The 13,464-nt window shown below is 41.3% G+C and overlaps 1 long non-coding RNA gene across 2 annotated transcripts; it reads right to left on the reverse strand.

The window, feature by feature from the left end:
• Nucleotides 1-5,281: 5,281 nt before the first annotated feature.
• Nucleotides 5,282-12,904, reverse strand: LOC142502363 (uncharacterized). 2 transcript variants are annotated; one of them, XR_012803746.1, is made up of 3 exons: nt 12,802-12,904; nt 9,536-9,752; nt 5,282-8,390 (listed from the first exon to the last, which is right to left on the reverse strand). It is a non-coding gene; the product is annotated as an uncharacterized LOC142502363 (long non-coding RNA). The 2 variants fall into 2 exon arrangements; XR_012803747.1 differs by lacking the exon at nt 12,802-12,904 and adding an exon at nt 10,618-10,731.
• Nucleotides 12,905-13,464: the final 560 nt, after the last annotated feature.

The raw sequence follows: 13,464 nt of genomic DNA on the forward strand, positions 1-13,464 counted from the left end.
AATCTCCCTTTAAGTAGTCTCTGGTTGCGTCACACAGACAGGTCCCTGGAAGAGAGCCAGAGACAGCCAGTGGGATTTTGTTAAATGTTATTATACCAGAGGGAGAGGGGGGGGGGGGAGAAGGGGAGGAGGGTGCTATCCAGAGTTAACAGATTAATTTGTGATCAATTTAACCCTTTCAGGTACATCTTTATAGTTGCTGCTTGTTTTATTTTGCTCCAAGGTCAGTGGCACCCACCTTGTGTGTTTGCAGTATTCACAGTGGGAAATGTATAACCCATTACAATATATAGCAGCTTTACTGAGCTGCTTCTAAAACATACATTTAGGGGTGAAGTTTTAGAAATGTTACTGCGTTTAAAAGAATATAGGATGTTTTACCTGCATCTGCTGTTTTTTCATTGGTTTAGTTGTACAGGTTATTGAAATAAAGTGGCTTGTGTGAAGGGCAAAGGAGTTAAATGTTATGTGATCTGCTCTGTGATCTGCTCGGTGATCTGTTCGGTGATCTGTTCGGTGATGCTTATGATGCTGATCTCTTGATCCATTGCTGCTGTGTCAATTTGAGAAGTGATAACCTGGAGAATGGTGGACAAAACTATGAAATAACTTAGTAGCACTAATTTTGTATGTGCTAGCAATTTCTGTGTATCTGCTAGTAATTACAATAGTTAAAAAATAACTTTTATTAGTGGGCAGACAACATGGAGGTGTACAGATGCATACTCTGACGCGTTTCGCGCTATAGTAGCGCTTTATCAAAGAGTGTCCGTTGTGCTCCATTTTTCTCCATTTGGGTTTCTCTCTACTTACACTTTGGCTGGATGCACGCATCTCAGGACAGTATACACCAGTATCGTGAGTACTATTGCCTTGTATATGAAGATTAATATGATGCTCTAGGGGGATCTGCCTATTAATAGGAACTATTGAATCACAGTTGTTTTTAATAAAAATGCTAGCTGCTGGCTCTTTAAAAACTCCACATACTAGCATTTCTTATACCCCACTAATGAGCTCTTCAATAAAGTTTATTGTTCAACTAACTGGTGTTACAAGTATCTGCCCGTTCTCCAATAAGACACTAACAACACGTATTGATACAATTACCAATCCTTAACTCAGATGCACTGATACTTGAGACTTTGTCTCTATTGCTTGCTGTATCTGCTAGTAATGGCTAGGTATCTGCTAGTAATGTCTATGTATCTGCTAGTAATGTCTCTGCATGTGCTAGCAATGTCTGTGTATCTGCTACCGAATTTCCTCGATTCTAAATAAAGTCTGCAAGGCGGCGCTGCTGGAGCAGTTGCAGTGGGGATCGTTACAGCGCCCAGCAGCAGTTCGGCAAACCCATGGCTCTAATCATGGCCCCCTCACCCCCACGAGTCTTGGTGAACTGCAAGAGGTGCAGAGGGGATGTTTCCAGCACCCAGCAGCTTGGCAATCATACCCTGCTCAGACCACGCCCCTCACATACAACTCTCAGAGGGACCGGACCTGAAGAAGGTGCAGAGGGAGCGCAACAAGATCGCAGAAGACAATGTAAGTGATCCAAAGAATGATTGAATGTAATGCTGAGCATAAAGTTGTACTGTATTGTAGTATGGTGTAGTATAGTGTAGTATAGTGTAGTGTGTGGATAAATGTATTCTATTGTCTGCTAGTAAAAAAAAAATCTGCATATTTAATGTAGTTTTTTTTTCTTTACCACTTTTTTTTATTAAATCAAGGGTGCGTCTTAGAATTGAGGAAGTATGGTAGTAATGTCTAAGAATGTGTTAGTAATATCTGTGTATGTGCTAGTAATGACTATACATATGCTAGTAATGTCTATGTATCTGCTAATAATGTCTATTTATGTGCTAGTAATGTCTATGTGGCTGTTAGTACTGGTTAGATATGTGCTAGTAATGTCTATGTACTAGTAATATGTATGTATCTTCTAGTACTGTCTATGTATGTGCTAGTAATGTCTATGTGTCTGCTAGTACTGTCTATATATGTGCTAGTAATGTCTATGTATGTACTAGTAATGTCTATGTATGTGCTACTACTGTCTGTATCTGCTAATAATGTCTATGCATGTGCTAGTAATGTCTATGTATCTGCTAGTACTGACTAGATATGTGCTAGTAATGTCTATGTATGTACTTGTAATATCTATGTATCTTGTAGTAATATCTATTTGTGCTAGTAATGTCTATGTATCTGCTAGTAATGTCTATGTATCTGCTAGTAATGTCTATGTATCTGCTAGTAACGTCTATGTATGTGATAGTAATGTCTATGTATCTGCTAGTAATGTCTATGTATCTGCTAGTAATGTCTATGTATCTGCTAGTAATGTCTATGTATGTGATAGTAATGTCTATGTATCTGCTAGTAATGTCTATGTATCTGCTAGTAATGTCTATGTATCTGCTAGTAATGTCTATGTATGTGATAGTAATGTCTATGTATCTGCTAGTAATGTCTATGTATCTGCTAGTAATGTCTATGTATCTGCTAGTAATGTCTATGTATGTGATAGTAATGTCTAGGCGGAATTGGACATTTGGTCATGGCCATTTTGCCACAACCAAATGTCCACCGCCGCTTCGCAGCAGAGGGAGCTGCAGCTGATTTGCCACTGGAACCTCTGCTGCCAGCTGCTTCAAAGGTAAGTTTTATTATTGGTTAGGATAGGGGGTTAATTTAAGGGTTTTAGCGGTTAGGGTAGGGGGTTTTAGGCTAAGGACTTAAAGTAGGGGTTTTTAGGGTAAGGGGTTTTAGTTTAGGAAGTTTACTTACGTTTATGGCTGGCAGCAAAGTGGTTAGCGGTAGAATCTTTCAGCGGTGGAGAGAGTTGCGGTTAAGTGCCCAGCAGCTATTTGGTCGTGGCGAAACAACCACGACAAAATGTTCTAGACCGATGTCTGGGTATCTGCTAGTAATGTCTAGGTATCTGCTAGATGTCTAGGTATCTGCTAGTAATGTCTAGGTATCTGCTAGTAATGTCTAGGTTTATGCTCAGCGCTGGGACATGTCAGTGATTTATTATTTTGTCCTTAACCTGTTTTGCTGGCTGAAAAAAGCAAATATGTAGCATCTGCTCCAAATAAAGCAGCTTCCCTACAGTATGTGTGATAGATCGGACACCAGATTCTAAGCAGCACAGGCCTGATTATTTAATGACACTTTTAAAGGGGAGGAGAGAGGTGCCTAGAAATGGCAACATCCCAAGTGTGCAAGAAATGACTTTCCTGGAACTATCTCTGTTTATGCACACTGCCAGCTTAATATGGGGCACCATCTGAAGACTTTTGGTATCCAGGGGAGTTAGACAAGGCAAACCATTAAGTCTCGTAAAGCTGCAATATCCTCCATGTGTGTGTGTTTTTTTTTAATGAATCAGTTCTGTACTTTGAGAAAATATGTGCATTTGTTTTGAAAAAAAAAAGAATAAAAAACATTTAAAGACATTTTGTATGTATTCTAATGTAACAAGCATTTATGTCACATGCCCTTCCTCTTCTGAGACCAGCGCTGGCTTGAGCCCTGCCCTCTCTATAGCAGTGAACCAATTATATCTAGGGCCTGCCTGGTCACATGATCTTCCACCGCAGATCTTTGCATCTTGTGTAGTCTTCTGTAGCCCTAACAGTGATTTAAAGAACTCCCGAGACAAATATTCAGCATTTGATTACAGGAGAACGGATCAATCGGCAACTTCTCTAATCACTTGTCAGTGTGCAGATTGTATTGATGCACATATTGAATGGAAACATTTATTTTAATTTTTTAAACAGCAGCTTGAACTGCAGCTTTAATGCACTGCATGCTGCCCCCTTTGCGCCATTTCCCATTTGCACCCGTTGGCCCTTACACATGCAAAGAACAAGCCTATGATATATCCAAAGCTTTGTACACTTTAATTTGTACAATGAAGAACTGCAATGTTGGTCTGCTAAATGTATCCCAACCTACATCTAATCTACAAGCACTGATATATACGGTGAAACACACAGATGTATACATGTACACAAGGTACACATACAGGCTCACTCATGCTTACATATGATTATATACTGCTGGAATTGCAAGCCTGGGCTTTTTGGCATATGTGGGTGGCACAGCCCTGGTGAGTGATGTACGGTGACATCAAGATTACACCTATAAATAGACGAGATCCTAAAACACACACATAAAGCAAAGAGGCCCTTACTCAAAGGATCTTACACAGTAATGAGAAAGGGACAGCAAAAAGAAACATGGGGGAATTGCAATTAGATTGTGAGTTCCAGAAGGCAAGATGTGCTTGTGTCTATATGACTGTACTGTGTGCAATTCAGTATTAGCTACAGTATAAAAGTGCAGTGTGTCAGCACTCCCTGCATGTTACAGCTCATACTGTGAAGCTTATTAATGGCAGTCGCTATATGAGAATGAAATAGTAATTATGTTGCAGAATCCCCAAGAGACTGATGGACAGCAGGGCTCAGTGCATCATGGGAGCAGAATTCTCACTGCAGCTCCCAATGTCACCTTTGGCCTACAAACGCTACCCAGAGCAAGCTTAGCGGCAGCCGAGGGAGGAGCGCAGAAGTGGCACGGTATTGCTGCTGAGAAAGTGATCTGATTCCGTCTACATTTCATTCATAGGCATGGAGGATTAGGGAAGGTTTATCTGGCCTGCCCTACATAAGGGCTGCTTTCTAACGAGACAATATTGTTTTCTAACAGAGTCAGATAAGGGAAAGAAGAGAATCACAGAGTATACCTGCAGTGCCGGAGGGCATACAATGCATGTGAAGCAATGTATCTTTCTAAAACATCCAAAGGAACACTTTGCGTTCAAGGGGTTAATCTCCATTCATGGACATCCTCCTAAGGTGCAAGAAAAGGAGCTGTCCCCTCCTGGAACCCCAGCCCAATTTGTTCTTCTTCCTTCATTTTCCCCATAAAAGCGAAAAAAACCCTGATAAAGGTTACACCGTTCTGTTCTTACCGTGTTAAAGGAGATTTCTGGTATAGCACCCAAAACAATTAGAGTGTAAGCTCTTCGGGGCAGGGACTCCTTTTCCTAAGTGTCACTTTTATGTCTGAGGCACTTCTTCCCATTATGTGTTATTTATATTATTTGTTATTTATATGATTGTCACGTGTATTACTGTTGTGAAGCGCTATGTACATTAATCGCGCTATATAAATAAAGATATACATACAAAACAAGCAAATCTCTTTTATCACACATATTTTATTGAATTTTACAAAATAAAACATTTCAATATAATCAGGGATTTATACAGTTGTTTTTATAGAGGTGGGGGTGGGGTGGGGTACAGAAAACAGGGGGGAGAAGAGGAGGGGTGGAGAGGGTCATTGGAGATAATTTCGCAAAGTGTCACAACCTACACATTTTAGTCATTTTTATTTGTTATAGCTATGAGCTAAGTACTTCGTAGTAGGGTTTCCCACGTCCTTAGGCGTTTGAACCATGTGTCATTAATATAGCTATTCCTCCTTTCCATTTCCATAACATATAATGCCTGATTTTTAACTTCCGAGGTGGGGGGGGGGATGTTGTTGTTTCCAAGATCTGGCGATCACACAGCGAGAGCAGTATTTGGGAAATGAGTTTATTGATCGCTCTCTCTGAGTTCGAGGGAATCTTACCTAAGATTAGTTTTAATGGTTCTCTATCAAGGGTGATCCCGGTCATGGTATGTATATACTGAAGTACCTCCGTCCACAATTGCTAGAGCTTAGGGCACCCAGGCCAGATGTGTGAGAGTGTGTGTCGTTGGCCACACAACCGCCAGCACAGAGGTGAGGAGCATGGATATATTGCCTGAAGCCTACTCTGTATCCGGTACCAGCGATACATTAATTTATAGGCATTGTTCTTTATTGTTGTACACAATGAGCTGGTGGCTTTTGTTTCCCATATGTGCTGCCAGTCTTCCCATTCCCATGATCTCATATATTTCTCTTTTGTGGACATATTAGTCAATAAGTAAGTATAGATATAGGATAAAGTATCTGTTGTCTAAATTTAGCATAGGTTGAACTTGATGGACATATGTCTTTTTTCAACCTCATCTACTATGTAACTATATTATCTAGAGAAAGATGATGGGATATAGTGGAGGTGAGCTTGGATTGATCCACTGGGTTCTGGCAGAGATTCTCACAGCACAGAAGGTACCACAAAGGAGCTCGACTACTTTCAACCTTTTGTTAATAACATTTCAAATTTGGAGATACTTATAAAAGTCAGATCTCAGAATTTTCGTACTGTTACAGATTTGATCAAAAGGCTTCATAGAGAATCCCGATATCATAAGTCCTTCCTTGAAGATGCCATTCTCTGCCCTATTAGAGAAGAGCTTACCCTCACATCCCGGGGGGAAAGACGGGGTTATTCTGTAATGGGGTCATCGCTGAGGAGGATGATACCAATTTAGTGCGTGCCTGTACTCGGTCCCACAGCACACAGGAGTGGCTCAGGACTGGGAAAACCTTGGTTGCTAGGTCTATGTAGCATTTATGCCATAACAGGTCGGCAATAGCCATCTCCTTTACAAAGGAATCATCTATGTCTACCCATATCTTTAGGCCCACAGGGGATTACCACATTACTAATTGTCCTAACTGTGCAGCTTGATAGTATTGGGACATGGAAGGTAGCCCTAGTCCTCTAGAAGTCTTGGGTGTAAAAGAATTCTACTAACTCAAGGATTGCATTTATTCCATACAAAGATAGAGATCTCCCTCTGCAATCCCTGTACGTGTTATACTCTGACTGGTATAGGCAGCGTATGGAAATAATATAAGATTTGAAGCAAGGTATTCATTTTAACCACATACAGTATATACAGCCTATCCAAGATTATAAGGTAGCTCCCCACTGCTTCAGGTCCTATAATATTTGCTTCAATTATGGGGGATAATTAACCCCATACAGACTGTCATAGTGCCTAGTAATTTTGACCCCCCAGATATTTAATATATGTTTTACTCCACTTAAAATTAAAATGTACTTTCAAAAGTTTCAGGGTGTGAGGTGGGAGGTTAATATCTAGAGCTTCGGACTTATTAGTATTGTAAACCCAGACCAGTCTCCAAATTGTGGCAAATATTTTTTAAGTAAATGGTCATTCGTGTTTCCTTGTTGTAAGGTAAGGTGACATATCTCTTACCCCCTCGCCTGGGACTGAAGCAGGGCACACAGCAGTAGCATGCCTCCCCATGAAAGTTACCTTGTGCCTGTAGTATTAGTTTGGTGCCTAAAACACAGGAAGATAAAATTGACTGCTTAAGTTTACAAGAAACACAGCCTTATTCCTCTCCTCCTCTAATATATCATTTTTTAACGTTCCCATTATTTTTTTAATAATATATTTGTTGGGCATGTAGAGATGGTCTCAGTTATCATAGCTTTGTATCCACTGGGAAATAAAACAAAAATATTAAAAAGCCAATCCAAGAGGCACTTAAAAAAAATATATATATTTTTTGTTTTAATATACTCAGCCTTTGATTACTTTTATTGAAAACTAATGACCTAAGCTGCCGATCGATTAGTTCTCCCGTGATCGATCAGCAAAGATCCTGCTTCCCAGGGTTGACTAAATGGCTGCCTTTCAGTTTCAATCAATCCTTCAGTCAGTGTAACTCAACAGCTACAGTGTATTCTTATATTACTACGGTATCATAATCTATTGTTACAGTTTGCACCTCAAACCGCTGGGAATATTAGCAACAAATTATCACAAACAGGAAAAGGTTGCAAAGATCTTGCACTGCTGGGGAGGTGGGTTAAACCTGCTATAGATGCCCAGCATTAAGATGGCAAACTTATGAGCCAACTCATTAAAGATGGCATTAATAGCTGAGCAAACTCATTAAAGATGGCATTAATAGATAAGCAAACCTATTAAAGATGGCATTAATAGATAAGCAAACCTATTAAAGATGGCATTAATAGATAAGCAAACCTATTAAAGATGGCATTAATAGTTTAATTGAAAAAATGTTTTAGTAAGTATTATCTAATACGACAGAGCACACATGTAGGATATTGCTGGGATCGCTTCTTTAAGCTCAGTCACCCAGAAGTAACTTTACCCTCCAACCGCTCGGTGCTTCTCTTCTGTGTTTGATTTCTTACTTCTATCTCTGCTAATATCCCCATGGCAACTTGCAATGCAGGATCATGATCAACGTGGTGGCATCTTTAACGCATCCCGTGCCGGGACCGGCTGAACGTATGACTTTGCAGGTTACAGACACATCACTTTTCAGTGCGTTGCAAAGGAGTGAAGCAGCTTTCTGTGTTTTCCCATAAAGATTTCCCTGCACAGAGAGAAGTGAGCGGAGCTCCGTACTGAGGTGAATTCCACCTGCTGGAATAGAATAGAATATATAGATAACTGTTATGTTTATTTCCCAGGTTTTTCTTTTTCCATCTGAATATTTGTATTTCTCATTAAAGTGCCTGTAGTTCTCACTTACAAATTATTGACCTAGGCTCATTCTCTCCAAAGAAAAACGTGTTTGGTGGTGTAAGCGCTCAAGTGCTAGATCAATGTATATACAGTATATACTATGTATTAGATCACGCATACATAGAAACACAGGACATGAGACTAGATATATCAATGAATAAATGAGTGAGTAAAAAAGGTCTCAAGCAATAAAGTCATAAAAAGGAACAATATTTCCCTGAAGGCCTGAGTTAGTGGGAATAAACCCACCCCTCAAAGCCTCATTGGGATAGTCCCTAGACTAATAAGAGAATGAGACATATATATACAGTATACTCACTTTTGTATGTCTCTGTCCTGTGTCTCCTCAATAGGCGTGCTGCCAATGGTGAAATATAGATGAGCAAAAAAATGGGTATATGGCACACAGCCAAAGAGTGGGTCAAAATAGAATATAAAAAATGATTTTATTAGAACCCCATTAAAAACAGAGGTCTAGCAACCTTCCTACGCGTTTCGTGCGGTATGTGCTTTATCAAGGACTGAAAGTGCATACCGCACGAAACGCGTTGGAGGGTTGCTAGACCTCTGTTTTTTAATGTGACTCTAATAAAATATATATTTTTTTTATATGCTATTTTGACCCACTCTCTTTGACTGTGTCTCATATACCCATTTCTTTGCTCATTCTCTCCAAAACCACCTTTATTCAGTATGCTGTGAAGCTGCTTCCTTGAGCTGGAGGAGATTTTATTCCCGAGCTAAACTGTTCTCCAGCAATCTAAAACACTCTGATCATCTATCTCTGAGTCCAGAATACGCTCGCCTTTATTTTGACCTGAATCCAGAAGACTTTCGCCCTGTCTTTCTCTCATTCTAGAGAATCCTTAGTGTCACTGCAGCTCAATATCCAGCTGATATGTATGTTCTGCTATTACAATACTACCTCCTCCATGCTCAAACATTCCTGTCACAGTGCCCCAGTCTTTTTATCTCGTTATTAACACACACACAGCTGTGACCCTCTCCCCTGCTGATGTCCGAGGCTCATGTTATACACTCACAGGGTATGCTCACTCTGGACCTTTCAAATCCACTCAGTAAAAACCTTCTGACGAGAGATGGCATGCCAGGAAAAATTACCATCTGGAAGGAAATCCCCCCTCCCCATATCCAGGAGATATTTCTGCAGACTCCTGATGTGTATCCTCATCGCTTCACCAACTCTAACTCCCGGCTCCGCAGCACCTATGGTGCAGTTGTACAAAGCTGCAGTGCCATCTGGTTTATAATAAAAACAAAGTGCATTCCATATTTCTGCTTTTACAGCACAAAGAAGTAACATTTGTTCTCATCTATTAAGTCTGTGGCACATTATTTTCTGGATTAATGGCATCTATGTATCAACACAGAAACATTTGTATTTTCATGCACTGTGCTGTTTTTTGGAGTAGAGTTGCATTATATGAAAGAACAGTTTTTTACATCTGATGCAGAATGTTTTGTTTCTGATGTTGAGGTTTGTTGTAGCAAATAAATGGGAAAATGAATGACACAGAAAGATGCAGAATGTGCTACATCTCATTTTAATCTGTGCACACTGTAACTCTCCCCAAACTCCTCCTACTCATGCTCCCCAAGGTGCAAGCTGGAGCAGAGAGATGCAGAATGTGATACATCTCATTATAATTTGTGCCCCATGTAACTCCCCCCAACTCCTCCTACTGACTCTCCCCAATGTGCAAACTGGGGCAGAGACGCAGAATGTGATACATCTCATAATCTGTGCACCATGTAACTCCCTCTCCCCATCTCCGACTGACACTCCCCAAGGTGCAAGCTGGGGCAGAAGTGGCAAAGTTCTGAGATACAAAGGTGCAGGGAGAAAATGGCCCACATTTGGGCCAAAATTGCTTTGATACACAGACGTGCACAAAAGAAAAACAGAATCCCTGTAGGATGCACTCAGTGAGGCTGTATATGATTAGTGTAACTTTAAAACCCTTTATTGGAACAGAATGGAGTTCTGACTAGTGTGTGTACTAAGCAGTACAGTAATTGCCTTTATTTACATGATAGAACTGGGGAATATTACACTTCCTGTTTCAGAACTTGCAAACCAGCGAGGATAAGGGTTAACACTTACCCCGTTTCCATAGCAACTGGATACACATACATATCTTCTCCGCTGACGGGGCAGTCCCACCTCTAAGAAAGCTTGTGAGGTGAAACGTGCGTCAGGTGGTGTGCGCTGACGTCACAACCCTCGTGTCCTGGAGGAGGCGGCAGCTGCAATATACTGCTGCGACAATTTGTTACAAACTAGCTATAGAATTAGAGAGAGTAATCCAAAGGATCACAGCGGAGCACAACTATAGAAAAATGGGGGCTAAACACCAGCAATGAAGTTAAAAATAGTCTTTAATCCATGGTATGCAAGGACACGCAGTAAAGTACTCTGACGCGTTTCGGGCAGAACGCCCTTTGTCAAAGAGTATGCTCGCGTCTGATAATGCTCGCCGAGTTACAGAGGATCCCCCGCCCCCAAACGGTGAGTGACGCGCGGTGGAATGGCGCGAAAACTCCCGCATGCATATCTGATTGGCGGAACCAGTCAGCCAATCAGCCGCCCGCCATCAGACGCACCCACCGTATGTGCGGCGGATCCCAGACAACAAAGCAAGAGGCATTATACTATATAAACATCACAAACATAATACAATTCACAACAAAGATATGGCTAGCAATCTAGCTCCCCCGTATTAGGTTAGTTCGTTGTTTTAATCAAGTTTGTTGCTAAATGGTTTGAGCAGAGGGCTCTCCGTGCTGTCCCATCCTTCCCCCCCTCCATATCCCATCCATCTGCTGCTGGCCGCAACCTCCCCAGCACTCGCAGCCTGAAACGGGCACCGGAGCTCTAGACAGCTTCCCTCCTCCCCCTTGCCCCCTCATTGGCAGCCTAAACCAACTTGAGTAGCATGACCATGCATAGTTTTTATTTTCAATGTGTGCACTTTCACAAGATTTTAAGGCAGTAAATGTACAAGTGATTGCATCCTCTGTATGGCCTCATATCAGCCATTAAAGGGGTTACGTTTTGTGCTCCAAATCCACACAGTGAGTTTGGAGTTAATTTTGATAAAAACTTATAGTGATAAGTTTGTCCTATAGATTGGCCGTAGATAAACCATACCAATACACTACCATTTGTATCTGTTCCAACAAAGGGTTTTACATATACACTAATGATATACAGCCTCACTGAGTGCATTCTACAGGGATTCGGTTTTTCTTTTGTGCACTACTATATACGTATATATCCCTATTGCACCGTGTTATTCACACCTAACCTAGATTAGAAGAAGCTGATGCTAGAGTCTCTCCCCCCCACCCCTTCCCTTTCGCATATTTGCTACACCAACCCCATATCTCCAGAAGGACATAAATCATAACAGAATGGCCAATAACATTGTGCACGGTCTGCATTGTAAAGTTTATCAGTGTGGATTTAGCATGCTCAGAGGGGGTTTGACAGAAACTTTCAAATATATGAAGGGGTTCAACAAGATGCAGAAGATAAAATGCTGCGTGTGGGGTCCCTGGGCTCTGATAGGTGTATGGTACTGATACTTTGAGCAGAGCTTTATAAAATAAAGTACAGTAGAAGCACGTTTCTTCATATCAGGAAATTCGAACCTGTTAAATATGTGCGGAAAGCACGTTGGATCTCACTTGAGAAGATTTGTGTCATATCAGTAATGGTTAAAAGAGAAATGGAGAGGGACACTTTATATAGTATAGCGTGCATGGTATAAATACATTTTCCTTTAATAAGCATGTGATCCAAAAGGCAGTAAATACCAAATCATCGTTACTCCGTATGTCATAGTATCATCGCACTGTGTGTATGAGAAAAACTTAAAGGGATCATGATTTGTACAAGCCTCTCTGTAACGTATCAGTTCTATACTCCAGTATTGTAACAGTTAACAATTTGTGTGGCATCCAGATAAGATAGTGTAAGATAAGGCCAAGCCACAATATGGTATTTTGATCTGGTTGCTTAGCAACCACACACATCTCACATTTTCTACATAATATACTAATTGGAATCAGCAGTAAAAAAAATGTATATTAATAAAACTTTGTAGCTCCAAAGTGCTGCGTTGTCGGCCTCTCTGGCATGTAAGGGGCTGATTGCCCGGTGATCACAGCGGTGTGCTACACACCACAGCACTGCCCTCTATGGGGTAGGCCCCAGTGGCTGTGTGTGTGTGAGCTTGTAAAGCGCTGTGACGCGTACGCCATCATGGCCCCGCCCCACACTCACCCTAGATCTCCCCTACAGTCTGCCGATCGCGGCTGTGATGCGTATGCCGTCAGGCGCGCGTGCAGCAGGGAGGGATGGGGCCTTAGCCTAATGCTTCTTACTGCATCCTTACTCATACTGTTTAGTAGGGCGTTTCTCACATAATACAGGTTGTTACTTTATATCTCTGCTTCACATTCCATAAATACACCTGCCTTTAGCAAACACTTTTCACCTCTTCAAAGCCAAAGGGCTAGGAACGCATTGCTCTGCGTGTTATTGCATCACACTGCGTGTTATACAGCTCTGCGTGTTATTGCATCACACTGCGTGTTATAAAGCTCTGCGTGTTATTGCATCACACTGCGTGTTATACAGCTCTGCGTGTTATTGCATCACACTGCGTGTTATACAGCTCTGCGTGTTATTGCATCGCACTGCGTGTTATACAGCTCTGCGTGTTATTGCATCGCACTGCGTGTTATACAGCTCTGCGTGTTATTACATCACACTGCGTGTTATACAGCTCTGCGTGTTATTACATCGCACTGCGTGTTATACAGCTCTGCGTGTCATTGCATCACACTGCGTGTTATACAGCTCTGCGTGTTATTGCATCACACTGCATGTTATACAGCTCTGCGTGTCATTGCATCACACTGCGTGTTATACAGCTCTGCGTGT

The sequence above is a fragment of the Ascaphus truei genome, chromosome 9 (assembly GCF_040206685.1).
Source record: "Ascaphus truei isolate aAscTru1 chromosome 9, aAscTru1.hap1, whole genome shotgun sequence".
Lineage (NCBI taxonomy): Eukaryota > Metazoa > Chordata > Amphibia > Anura > Ascaphidae > Ascaphus > Ascaphus truei.